Raw genomic sequence first — 12998 nt, forward strand, 5'->3', positions numbered from 1 at the left:
TCTAGCTTTAAGATGATACAGCAAGAATGAAATGGAAGGGTAGGAGACAAAAGGGAATGTAGGAAAGTAATCTTGCATAGCGTGTGTTAGCTGTCAAGAAAGTGTGAGTTAAGTGAACTAACTGGATAGGGGTGGGGTTTGATTTGTTTCTACGATAGAAAACCTGAGAGAAAAAGCAAAGAGAGGAATGAAATTATTTTACTGCCTTGATTACTGCCCACCCCCGAAAAATCTCTTTGTTCTATTTTTCACAAACACAAGTCCTAAATAAACACCAGCATCCTCACTAATTATGTATGTCAAGGTGCTCTGAGAAGTGTCTGGAGGCCAAATATATTCCATGGTGTCCTAAATGCTGTGTTCCACAGTCACTCCCTCCCCATAATTGTAGGGTGAGGACAGGGGTAAGTCTTCAGGGTCTTATTTTTGGTGAACTACACTATTTGTACAATGACATCTTGCAGTCCTGTGTCATCTTCCTTTCCTGGGTCTCAAACAGATTTATAAGCTTTACCAGCAGTGATGGTTGATAGGAAATTTAGAGGAATTCTTCGAAAGTCAGTAGGTGACGTTCCTTGTATATGAAGAATTGTTCTTCAATAGCATAGCAGAGCTATGCTTATGTGTTCCTTTGTCTTGACAGAAAATATACCTGTCAGCTCATACACTTCCACTAATCTATTACGCTTGCCTTTCACATCAACAGGCTTTCGCACTTCCCCTTGGTCCATCCATGCTCCGTGGTGAAGCAGATTGCTCCCCTCTCTAAGAGTTCTTACTTGCGTTGACAGCTGTGGTGGCAGGTGAACCATCCCTGGCAAGCGTGCTGGGGAAGAGAATGTAGGAAATAGGTCTCCTACAGAGATGTATTTGCCTCAGCAGCTTTATCCCTTTATACTGCAAAGCTTCAGTCAGTCCACGGCGTGAAGAAAGATTTAGTAGCGCTAGTAGGTGACTCCTTTACAGATGTGTAAAACCTCACAAACAAGCTCCGAGTTTGCTGCAGAAATGCCTGGGTGAGCTTTGTTCTGTGCTGCGTGAGGGGTCAGGCTGGCCGCTGTCTGCGAATGCAGAGAGTTCGAACCACGGCGGTCATACTGCTCATGCCTATCAATGGCTTACAGGATTACTGATTACAGAGAGCTGCTAACCCACACACAGGACCTACCGGGAACAGAGAGTGTAAATGAATCATGATTGTCCCTTTCAGGCTGATCCGCCAATGTGTGGAGCCACTCCCTGCCCACAAAGACTCACATGTGTAGAGTGGCGCAGAAATGATCTTGCCCTGTTAAATAGATATATAAACCTAGAGGAGGCTGTATAGAGCCTCAGAGTCGTCCTGTGCTGCCAGTGTGCTCCGGAGCACTCATATTCCCGTCCCTTCTCAGATGCTATAACAAGGCTTCCAAACACTTACACAGTGCCTACAGTATCTTGCTCATCCCAATCAAGAGTGAAGTGGTTCCAGTAAGAAAAGAAAACACTGGAGGCCATCATTAACTCTTTGGCTGTGTCCTCTGTAAAACTGTGCAGTCTCTGCTCCTTAAACACCAGTTAACATTAGTGACCAGAGACTACATCTTCCAATCAGGCCAAGCAAGAAAGAAGCTCACAGTGAAGTCCACATCAGAAGCACATATGCTATGTCTACACAGACAATTTAGCTCAGCTCTCCAGATTGTTTTAACACTGTTTGCATCTGAATGGAAAAAAGCTCCACATTGCATGTAAGTGGCATTCCCTAAGCATGTCTTTGAGCCAGTCTTATCTCCTCACATCTGAGACAGAGCAGGCCTGTCTCAGTTCAGCAGAGGCAGGGTACAGGCTGAAGTAGCTTGCTGTATCAGGTCTTGTCCCCTGGATGCTACTGCTCCTGTCCCTGGCACATGCTCCTGTCTCCACCGTTGGCTGTACCTCCCCGTGGCTGCTGTGCTCAGCGGGAGCTGCGTGAGTCAGAAGCCCTGGCCTGTCACTGAAGTTAAGATCTTGCCTCTGTGAGGAGCAGGGATGCCTGCCATCTGGACAGACTTCAGACATGGCCAGAAGTATGGCTTGGCCACAGCTCGGTCATGCTCAATCTCAAGCCGAATGTGAGTGTGAACGCAGCAATTTAAGAGTTGACAGGGCAACAAACCCAGTGACTCATGTTTCTTCCTTAACCACTGCACTTTTCTTCCTTCTACCTGTTCAGGGAAGGTCCACTGACAAGAAGCTGTTCTAGACACAGAAGTTCTCTCTGACATGAATTAAGTGAGATGTCAGCTGTTCACAAGGAGTCATTTAGATGTCTCTGAAAAGTGAGAGTGTGAATCAGCAATTCAAAGGGCAGATTTGTGACAGAGACGGGCCTTATGGCAGGAGGACAATGTAAGGAATTGTTAATGATCAACAGGCTGAAGTGTATGTTTGTAAAAGCTGATTCCCCTAGACTAAGACTTATGAAAACTTTAAGTGTATGTGCATCCTTGGTAAATCTCCTGCAAAACTAAATTGGCTTATTTATTGCATTTCCTCCAAAATGGCAGGTTTTTCAGGAAAGGCTGATCAAAATCTGACAAGTGATAGAGAAAATGTGTTAGAAAAATTTCATTTCCCCCACTCATTCTGGTGTTAATGAAGTTTTAACAACATACTATTACAGTTAGTTCAGATCTCACTTATGGTAGGGTCTGTCCCAAGTGGCTTCATTGACTTCAGTATCCTCACTTTAGATTACACAACCAGATTCTGATGTAAAATACTGTGTAACAGATCTATCATGTTAAGCTCTGTCTTCTGTTTCTTGTTTATAATTGCAAAGTTTCTGACTGCGCTGAGATAGCAAAATGCAGTTTAATGGATGTGTGTAATGCTACAGTTCACAGCGCCTTTTTGGTGGCTTTTTTCCCTCCTTCTCTATTCTAAATGTGTATTTAGATAATATTTTGGAAGTCATATTTTCCCAGACATCCCCTGATTATGGAAACCTTTTAGAGATAAGAATTTTAGAGAAGCTCTTTTTAGAATTACTGTCCCAAGCACCATGGCAGTTAAAAAAACTATATTGCAGAACTTTCTTCTGTAGGCATTGAGAAAGGAGGAAGACTATCTTGTCTGTTCTTCTGATCAACTGCAACTCTATCCTCATTCTGCTTAACACACTCTCTGGTGGTTTGTCTTGTCTAGTTGTAAATGATTCATACAGTAAGACTTGAGTATCAGATAAAAGAGCAGTAATTTCCTGGGACAAATATTTGGAAATATGTATTTCCATATTTAACAGCAATTAGTGAGAATAAATGAGGAATCGTTAATCAATTACTCCATCATATCGTTCTTGGTTTACTTAGGAAGCAGTCCCATCAGGCTTGATTCTTTTCTCATTGCCACTTGTGTAATTATGAAGCAACTCCTCTAAGTAACTCGAGTCACCCCAGAGTAAAACTGACATATGTGAGAGCTGAACCAAGTACGATGGAGCTACCTTTCCAAGAAAAGCAAGCAGCAGTCAGGCCTTAGCTGAAATATTTCTGCCCCTTCACCAAGCTGCAGCAAATTTTGATGCCTTGTAGGTCAGGTTTCCTCTCTAAGAGCAGGATACAGAGGTGCTGACTTGGGTATTTCCTTAGGGTAATGTATCTATTTAAAGAACATACAGACACTTGCTGATTACCACAAGGATGGTTATAAACGGCACACAGTCAATTCCCCTTTGCAGAAACACCATGGCCTTGTCCCAAGAAACAGATGCTTTGGTATCCTTTCTTTTCAGGGCTCTCACAAAACCGAAAGGCAGCTGTTTAGACATATTGAGCACCCTTTTCTCTCCTCCGTCCCTGCCGTTGAATGGGGGAAACCTTTGCCCAAGGCTCTGACCCCATGGTGTGGAAAAGTGCCTGGATCATTATGCCTGGCTTTTATATCTGTGCTGTTACACAAAGGACGCTCAAAAAGGTCTAAATGCGCAGACAAAGAAGAGAGCTTCAACTCACACAGTATCCTTAACAATTTTCTGTGCGTGGTTACTGCTTGGGATTTTTAACTTTTCCATGAAGAATGTTATGGGTGTGATACATCATGTGCAAACCATTAACTAGTTTCACCATTGTCATATATTTTCAAAAACAATAGTGCTCTTTATTAAAACACTTAAAAATAGCATTCTAGTGCAAAAGGTTATCCAATGCCTTTCTACTGTAGAGTATGTCAGCATCTGTTTGACAGTGTGCAGTGCATATCGGTGATTTATTTGTGAAATTCCTAGAGAGCAGGGTCAATCTGTGCTAAAGCCTTGATGTGGCAAATTCAATGATGTGTAATAAAAAATGTAACAGCTGATAATGCAAACATATTGAGGAGGTTGCAAAGAATAGACTTTCCGTCTGCAAAACTGTTGAGAGTAGGGACCTAAGGAAAAGCAAACAGGAATCGTTGTTGCAAAGCTCAAATTTTATTTTAATGTGGTAAGGGAGGGACTTACCAGTGTGGTGGAAAGAGAGGCAGAGGCTGATGTTTATTGACACGTAACAAGGGACAGGGGCTGCTACCTGGCCACACAGCTCCGCTGCGGATGAGAGCTGGATCTGACCCTGGTCTTACCCTGATGCAGGAGTCTGGTAGTGCTGACTCTCCTTAGGGCCTCAAATCGCCAGCTAATGTAAATCAACATTGCTGTATTGCTTTCTATTGATACAGGACATGAGCTGGTTCCAATAATTTTAGCCTAGCCTGCAGATTTACACCAGCTGAAAACTTGGCTCCATGCAGACTGCGAGGGAATTTCCTTGACTTTTCTCCTCCTTCCCTTCAGAAATAAATTCTGCTGTATGTTTTCCATTTTCCTATAAGCTTTCTATCCGATGATCCAAACACTCCAAAATAAACATGTACATTTCCTTCCTTGGTACTCTGTGTCAGGATCTACTTGACTGCCTTTGCAAGAGCAAGCAATCCTAAAAATCCCGCTGTTGTGATTATACAGAAATTTCTTTTATTTTTATAACCATCTCTAAGTGTATGTGTTACAGCTCAGCAATACTTCTCACCGTATTCACGTTCTTGCAGTGCTTCTAGGTGCATTTCCTAGAGCTGTACACTGCTATTGGACTTACTAACCACCGTTAGGCAAATTTTGCTATAATTTGTTCTAATTCAAGTCCGGAGTAAATGCAGCCATTCCTGAATAATTCTGAGTGTGTAAGCTGATAAATGTACAGTGGAATCTCCTGAAATGAAATGGGATGAAAACTGAATTACAGCGCGGCAAAGTAGAACCTGTGATCTTGAGTACAGTGACCTTTTCTTAAAATTAAATTCTAGCATTGGGCTGTGTGTATGTGTAAGGAAACAGGTAACCAAACTGCTACTGCAGATACGCATTACTTCTTCCTGTGTTTATTTATTTATTATTGCTCGTATCATAGTAACAACCAAAGACCTAAACTGAGATCAAAGAATTGGTTTGTAGGTTGCTATAAAATACATGTATTAGCATACATAATTTATCTGGGCTGGCTCTAGATGTAGAGCAAGGACAGCAGACCAGGACAGTAAGGAAAGAGGCAGGAACCGTGTGGGCCCGCTCTCTGTTTTGCTCATGCCTGTGACAGTATGTGGAGGCTGCTGTGCCGAGGAAGAGCTTGGTTATATGGGATAAAGATCACTAGTATGGTTTGGGTCTGGCTGTACCCAGCAATAGCAACCACTGCCCTGTGCTTCCCCGTGCCTTGACAGCAACCAGAACTGGCAGTCCAGCTTGCCAGAGGTTTTGTCCCAGTTACACATCCTTGTCTCCCACCGCAGAAGTGGCAAGGTCCTCTCTGCCTCAGACCACTGTGTCATTTGAGCTGCAAAACTCAGTTTCACCTATAGCCTTAGGAAGCCCAGAAATGGCCGCGATGGGGTATTCTGGTATCACTCCGTACATGCCATATTCCTTTATGCTGGTGGAGAGTCTGGCCACAGGGGTTGTCCCAGACCATTTACCATCTAACTTAGTGCATTATGTAACCAAGAGGTGTAAACACAAAATTTGGTGTATTCAAGCTTGTTTTTCAGTTTACAGAATAATCTGCTCAGGGACGAAATGCGTTTTAAGTGCCCCATGACTGGGAATGTGGGTGCATGCTTACCCCTATCCCTGTGTACATCCCGCCACTTTGATTTAGTGGCCTTGTAAATGCACTCTCTCCACACATATTTTGGCACTGGTGTGCATGAATGCAGAAGTCACGGGGCACAGGAGTCCAGTCCTGCATCATTTGGATGGGCCAAAAATATCATTCAGTGGGCTATATTTTAGCCTTTGGGGCAGCAGTGAATGAAAGTCATTGACAGGTCATGACGGTACCGCAGCAAGATGCGCGTGCTTCTTCACAGAAGCACCCCATGCCTCCCACACCTCTTCTGTGGGAGAGGCTGTGTAAGATAAGGCTGTTGTGCTCCTTGCCATCTACGTTTGGAGTGTCCCAGCAGGAGTTAATGCAGCCCTCTGCTTACCAAGCTTCATCTGGCAAACAGCTGCATCCAGACCATGGCCCCAGTCGACAAGCGGGGATTTGCCAACCAGAACTTTCTGTGTGAAATTGGTAATTTCAATTTAAACTTCTTGCTTGCCTGTCCTTTGCTTTGCCGGGATCTTGGGCTCCAAACCCACCAGGCAATTCCCTGGACTGCAAGCCCAGGTGCCTAGGCTTTTCCAGCTCTGAGCTCTTCTGCTATCTGAGAGGTCTGTGGATCACTGACATCAGGGGTTTCCAGCCTTCCCTAAATCTGCAAGTTGTCCAGCATCTCCAGTGGCTGAGTCTCCCAGGCTGGTTCATATCCCCAAAATAGCTGACTCCCAAGCACAGCGGTTTGTGAGGAGGGCTGCCCTGGGATTCTGCTTCCAGTTTCCCAGGGGAGCTGGGGAAACGCATCCTGTCCAAGAAAAATGTGAACTGCTACTACTGCTGGAATGCTTTTTACTACTTTGAAAAGCGTTAGGTCTTCATGCATTGTCCTGAGCTGTAGCAACGTGTTCAGCTTACAGGTCCAGGCAAAACAGGCAAAAAACTGTTGGGCCAGAAAAAGGGACATGGTTTCCAAACTGACGATGACATTTTGATTCTTTTTTCTAAAGTAAAAAGTCTGCAGCAAAAGAGTAGCTCTCTTGGAAAGAAAATATTTCATTCTTTTTTGCTTTATGCACCATTTTAGTATTTTTCCATGTGTTTCTGATCATCTCAGGGAGATGTATAGTTTTACCAAACTCCAGAGAAATAAAACTCTTGGTGAGCTAGAAATCAGCTAGATCTCAAGGATTTTAATAATACCAAGGGATATGAGTGGAGGCTAGTGATGCTGAAAGGTAGGCAATGCTAACATATAAACCCAGGCATAAGCAAGCGGCAGAACGGCCATTTTCTGAGAGCAGGATTGAACTCTAGGTCATGCCAAAAGGCGAAGTTAGCCCGGTGATTTGCTTCAGTGTCGCCCCCAGCCTGGCTCAGCCGCACACAGAGATTCCTCTCAGCCACCGAGAGGGTGGGAGGATGCTTTAAGCAGGATGACTTAGCTGGAACCAAAGGTTTTGCTCAAGGCCTCTCAGCTCTGCACTGAGAGCACAAGCTCTGCTAAGGCACTAGTTCTCCGCTGTTCTCCCCAGTCAAAGAGAGAGAGACACAAAATTCATTAGGAGAGCGTCAAGGAGCTGCTGACCCTAACACGACACAAAAAAACCACGGGACGTAGCAAGGTATGTCACCACGCAGCACTGCCGTGTTTCCTCAGCTACCTGATTTCTCCCGCCAGCTAGAGCTGAGGGGCAATGTGCAGAGGCGGTCACTGCGCTGTGCCTGACGCCCCGACTCGTGAGGACGGGAAGAGCAAAACACGCAGGGGAGAGGTGGGAGCCGCTCGCGAGGAGTGGGTCGTGCCAGGGCTGGCATTCTCTGTTCACCTCCTGCAGGTTCCACTTGAGGAACAGTGGATGTCTGGCGTGTCTCAGGGCTACGTTTTGCTGCAGCCGACCCAGTCACACTGCAAGCGTGCGGTGTAGGCCCCCCACGCTGCTCTTCCACGCTGTCTGGGGTAGGAGAGATCTACTTAAGTCATTCTCCCTCGTGTTTCTTTTTGGCACCCTAAAGGCATGGGTGCAGCGGGAAGGTGAACTGCCACTCTGTCTAATGCTCTCTTTTTCTCCCCTTGAGAGACCCGTTGGATCTGCAGTGCTGCATACTTCTTTAGTTTTGGGTGCTGAGCTGCGGGTGCCAATAATAGAAATGAGCCATCTAATCGCTTGCTTTAGAGAAGCAATTTGGCCACCCCACTGATTTTTCCAAACATTTCTGGGCCTAGTCGGAATGAAGCCCATTAACTTCAGTGGGCTTTGGATGATTTCCTATATACACAAAACTTGAAAAATTATGCTTTAAAAGAAATACCAAAGTTAAATTGGGAAATTTTAACAATTCTCTTTGTATTTTAATTTAGTGGCTGTATGCTGACAATATAATTAGAGAGATGCTATGTTAATTAATGCCAGATGACATTAGTGGGATCGCAAAAGCATCCAGTTTTCTAAAGAGTAGTTTACAGCTGAACTGTTCCTCTCTCTCCACCCCATTTTTAGCAGAGAACTATATTCAAAAAGTCAGGAACAGCTGAATTAAACCAAAAGTCAAACCATTTACGAATACCAGTAATGTGGTGTATCTTAGCATGTTACTTTCAAGCCAAACCAAATGTTATTGCAGAAAAATACAATCACCATGTTTCCTTAGTGCCTATGTGTAAAAAAGAAGGAAGGTTTGCAGGACCTTGCACTATTTTTATATAGTAGTGGACTACCTACCTGCCACTGAAGCCAAAGGAGCAGAATCTAGACTCGCGCTCTATACAGCTGAGCATTTGAAAGGTAATTTTTGGTTTAGGGTTTGGGGATTTCTCAGGGTCCATCAAATAACTTGAAAAGGATTTGCAGTGACAAGGCAAAACCTGTTCGTATTAAGTGTGAGTCCATATATGCTGTGTCCATAGACTGTGTGAATTCATCTATGTTAAACTTCAGTCCATACGTGTAAAATTACTAGGAGGCCCATACCACCACAGGAAATTTGATAGGGCACAAAAATTAACACCCCATGTGAACTATAGCCTTTATCTTGATATAAACTCACGCATATTTAAAATGGCATACATAGAGATATTTATCTATGGATGTAAACATTTATATATTTAAGTTCACTGTATGCTGTCCTATACCTGTCTTGTAGATCCTGTCTGGTGTAGAGTTACTGAGTTAAAAGTCTTGGGGAATACAATTGCAATTGTCTGCTGCGTCAGCAGACAAAAATTTGTGAGGGCATTGGTACTGCTGTAGGTAGGACTTAAAAAGAAAAATCTTCTGTAGGTGGTCTTAACAACGGTAGGGCAGCATAACGAGGTTGGCAGGGCTTCCTTAAAAGTCTTAATTTTCCTGGGAGGAGAACAAGAAAAGGTAAAAACTAAAGGCTGGTACATCCCAAATGACAGGAATGTCTCAAATGCTGTTCCTGGGTGACACATGGAGTCTTACACGAGAGCAAAATAAGGTGCCTGCATAAAACAAAACAGGCAGCCCATATAAACTCATGCAGCCAGGCCAAATGTCTTCAAACACTTTGCAATGTAAACACGTCGCATGTGCAGCCCGATCAGGTAGTGTCTGTCCTTGCGCAAAGTGCCATAATGGTGGCCTAAAAGCATGAAACCGCCATTAACGCCGGTATTGTGGCCTCTGGCTAAACCAACTGAAGTATAACTGCGTGCTTACTCGTGGCCAGGACGGAATCTATATTGGTGGTTACCTGACAACGTATGCATCACTACTGGCCGTACGGGCTAGGGACCCTTGGTCTATCTATGTGTGACAGAAAAAGTCTCTTTACTGCTATTCCTCATTCACGGCAGGCAAACTCGAAGTTGCACAAACCCACTTATCTTCCTGTAGTAACTCTGCATTGGCTTTGCATCTGCTTTGCATAGAGTTCAATGCCAGGAAAAGCCACAGGAAAATTAACTCTTGTCTCAGCTTGTCTGACACTCTCTGTTACAGGGAAAGCTTACTATTTATCTTGAGGCTGGAGCTGTATTTTACATTTCCTCCCCCCCACCTCGCAACTGCTGACGGGTGGTGAAAGCTCATATATTCTCCAAGTTAAAATGTCATTGACTTTACTGTATAATGTTTAGGATTGGGCAAATCTGACTAGCGTGCGTATGTGGCTGATGGGATTATACTTGAATTTGGGCCTAGCGCTTGATATCATAAAGGAAACATCTTGTCAGAATAAGGAGCTGTGACGGGTGATTTGTCCTCAAAGATCCATATCCATGCAGGATCCAGAAGACTGGGACTGGAATATTTTAATGCAAATGTGAAGAAGCCTTTGAATTGATGAATATTCTTTAACTTAATGGAAGTATTTAGCTCTAGCACACTGAAGTGTTTTGTGATTTGAGGATGTGCATCTTCTTTGCCTGTGTTCAGAATTCTCTGGGCAAATTGAGAAGAAACAATAACCAAAATGAAGTTGGTAGCTCATAGAACAGCACTTCTGCAAAATCCAGGGGGTTTTGCATCACTTGTGATGACTTTTCACCAGCTTTCACGTCAATTCGGTGTATGGTTTGGCACTTAGTATTTTTGATCAGCTCATTTATTTTAGCCTGCATTCAAACCACTTCATACCTAAGCCTGAGAAGATATTTCTAAATGAAATTTAATTAAAGCAAACAGCAATCTCATAATAGGCATTTATAAACAAATCTGTGCACAAAAATAAATAAATCAAGCTTTGCATTCTGCTATCTCCAGAATCCCAATAATTCATTTTCCCTCCAACTATATGCAAAATGATTGTTTACACATTTCATTGAGACACGGCGATTCAAGCTGCCATAGGGACCTGAAGTTTTCACAGGGAGGGTTGCACCAAAGGCAGCTGCTCTCCGGATACTCTTCTGATCCCAGCTGGGACTGTGTGGGTTTTTAAAGATGAACAGCTTCTCCCCATATAAAGCGCTGCAGATGAGAACAAACCATCCAAGCTGTTTGTGGAACACCAGCATTTTGTGCAGAACTGGGCAAGTTTTCCTGTTAAGCAGGCATTTCCCCACTGCATTAGGAAGAACCACAACACACAAATAGTTTTCCTAGGGGGGGTAAAAAAAATACGAAAGTGAGATCCGGCTATCCTAAAATTGCTGATCAGGGCGTTTACCTCAGTTACCGAACATCTGCATTCAAATCCTTTCTTTGCCTCTCACACCACAGATGGGAATGTGGGTTTCCCACATCCCAAGCTTGTGGTTTTACCACCAGGCTACTTGTTCTTTGAAAGCAGGTCTTTCTTTTGGTTTTTACATCTGCTCATGTGAGGTAGCCTACTCGATAAGCACGCTGAATCACTCAGTTTTAACTCTAATTTGGGAGATGATTTCACGTTAAGCAGTGATATGTGTTTTTGTGAGTCTTTTTTTATTGAGGTTATTGGGAAACAATCTAGTAAGAATATTTAACACAAAAATGACCAGGTTACTAACACCTAAATCACTGGTAGAGGAGAAATGGGGATCATAAAGAGTTTCCCAATTTCATTTTCCCCACAGTTCATGACAGTATATACCCTCCCGCTGCACACGAGTATCCTTACAGAAGCTCCCATAGGAGAATTAAGGAAAAGAAAGGAAAAGAAGGAAAAGTCCACAGGACTTTTGTCACTGATTTCAGTGACAAAAGACTCATTTCAAGAATACAGGAAAAGCTCATCTGATCTTTCGCAGTCTGTGCCTGAAGAGACATCGTGTTTCACACAACAGCTCGAAGATGTGTTTGTTTTACACTCGAGTCTTAACACCTTAGCACCAGGGAGAAGTGCTGAACACCACCATGGAGGCTTTGCCTTACTTGTGTGAATTAATCACAGGAACGCACTTTGTAAATTAGCCGGCACAGCCCCGGAGGGTTAATGCCTTCCATGCTCAGCTGGGTACGGCCCAAAAGCAGAGCCCCTCAGATGCACGCTGAGAATGAAAGAAGCTGGAAGCTGTCACACGCAGTTGCAGAGAACAAAGCACATTAAACACATTAAAACTCTTGCACACCAGATGCGTAGACACGACACATTTATTTTTGACCTTCCAATTTAAAGACGGAAAGTGCAATCGGCCAAATTAATCCCTTGTGTGAGCCAGTCGACATCGCTGGAGTTACCCTCGGAATAAGCTTCGTTAGGAATAAGGTTCACTACCTTTGCCTGAGACCTGGCGATGTGTGTCAAATCTTACTGCTTGGGATGTAACACGGGTATAAACGGCATTAGAGCGTATTAATCAACACATTAGAGCCTTTCAATTACAGGGAATGATATTTTTGGCCTTTTAATAAGAAAGCAGGCTTCATTATGCCAATTGTTAACTTGCTTCCAAAAAAACCCCCTGTGTTTATCAACTTTTATACAGAACACCCCGGTAGCTAATAACAAAGCCTTGCCATTTTATTTTGCAACGAGTGAAAGATGACCAACTTTAGCGGGCTCCGAAGTTCCCCGGCAGTTCCGCAAGGCCTCTGCTGACATTTTTGTGGATAAAATGCTTTTTATCTTTAGCCAGGCACGGCCTTACGCCTGCCCCGCGTCGGCCGGCCAACCCGCTCCTCTCAGGTAGAAAGCCTTACGGCGGCCGTTAATCCTCTTTCCCTCAGTCGCCGCCTCTCCCCCCGCCCCGGCGATGAGGGGAGAGGGAAATGGCGAGGAAACGCTGGAATTGTACTTATTTCCCTTCACCCACCCTCCAGCGCGCACTTCCCGGCCGGGCTTTCCCTCACGCCGCCTCCGAGCTCCTCTTCCTCCCCCCTCCTCCCGCCGCGGGCGTTTGAGGCGGCGCGGCGGGAGGAGGGGGGAGGAAGAGGAGGGAGGGGCCGGGCGAGCGCCGAGCGCATCGATCGGCGCCCGGCCATCCATCTCTCCATCCAGCCTCTCGGCGCTCGGCTCCCT

This window comes from Rissa tridactyla, chromosome 1 (genome assembly GCF_028500815.1).
Source record: "Rissa tridactyla isolate bRisTri1 chromosome 1, bRisTri1.patW.cur.20221130, whole genome shotgun sequence".
NCBI classification, from domain to species: domain Eukaryota; kingdom Metazoa; phylum Chordata; class Aves; order Charadriiformes; family Laridae; genus Rissa; species Rissa tridactyla.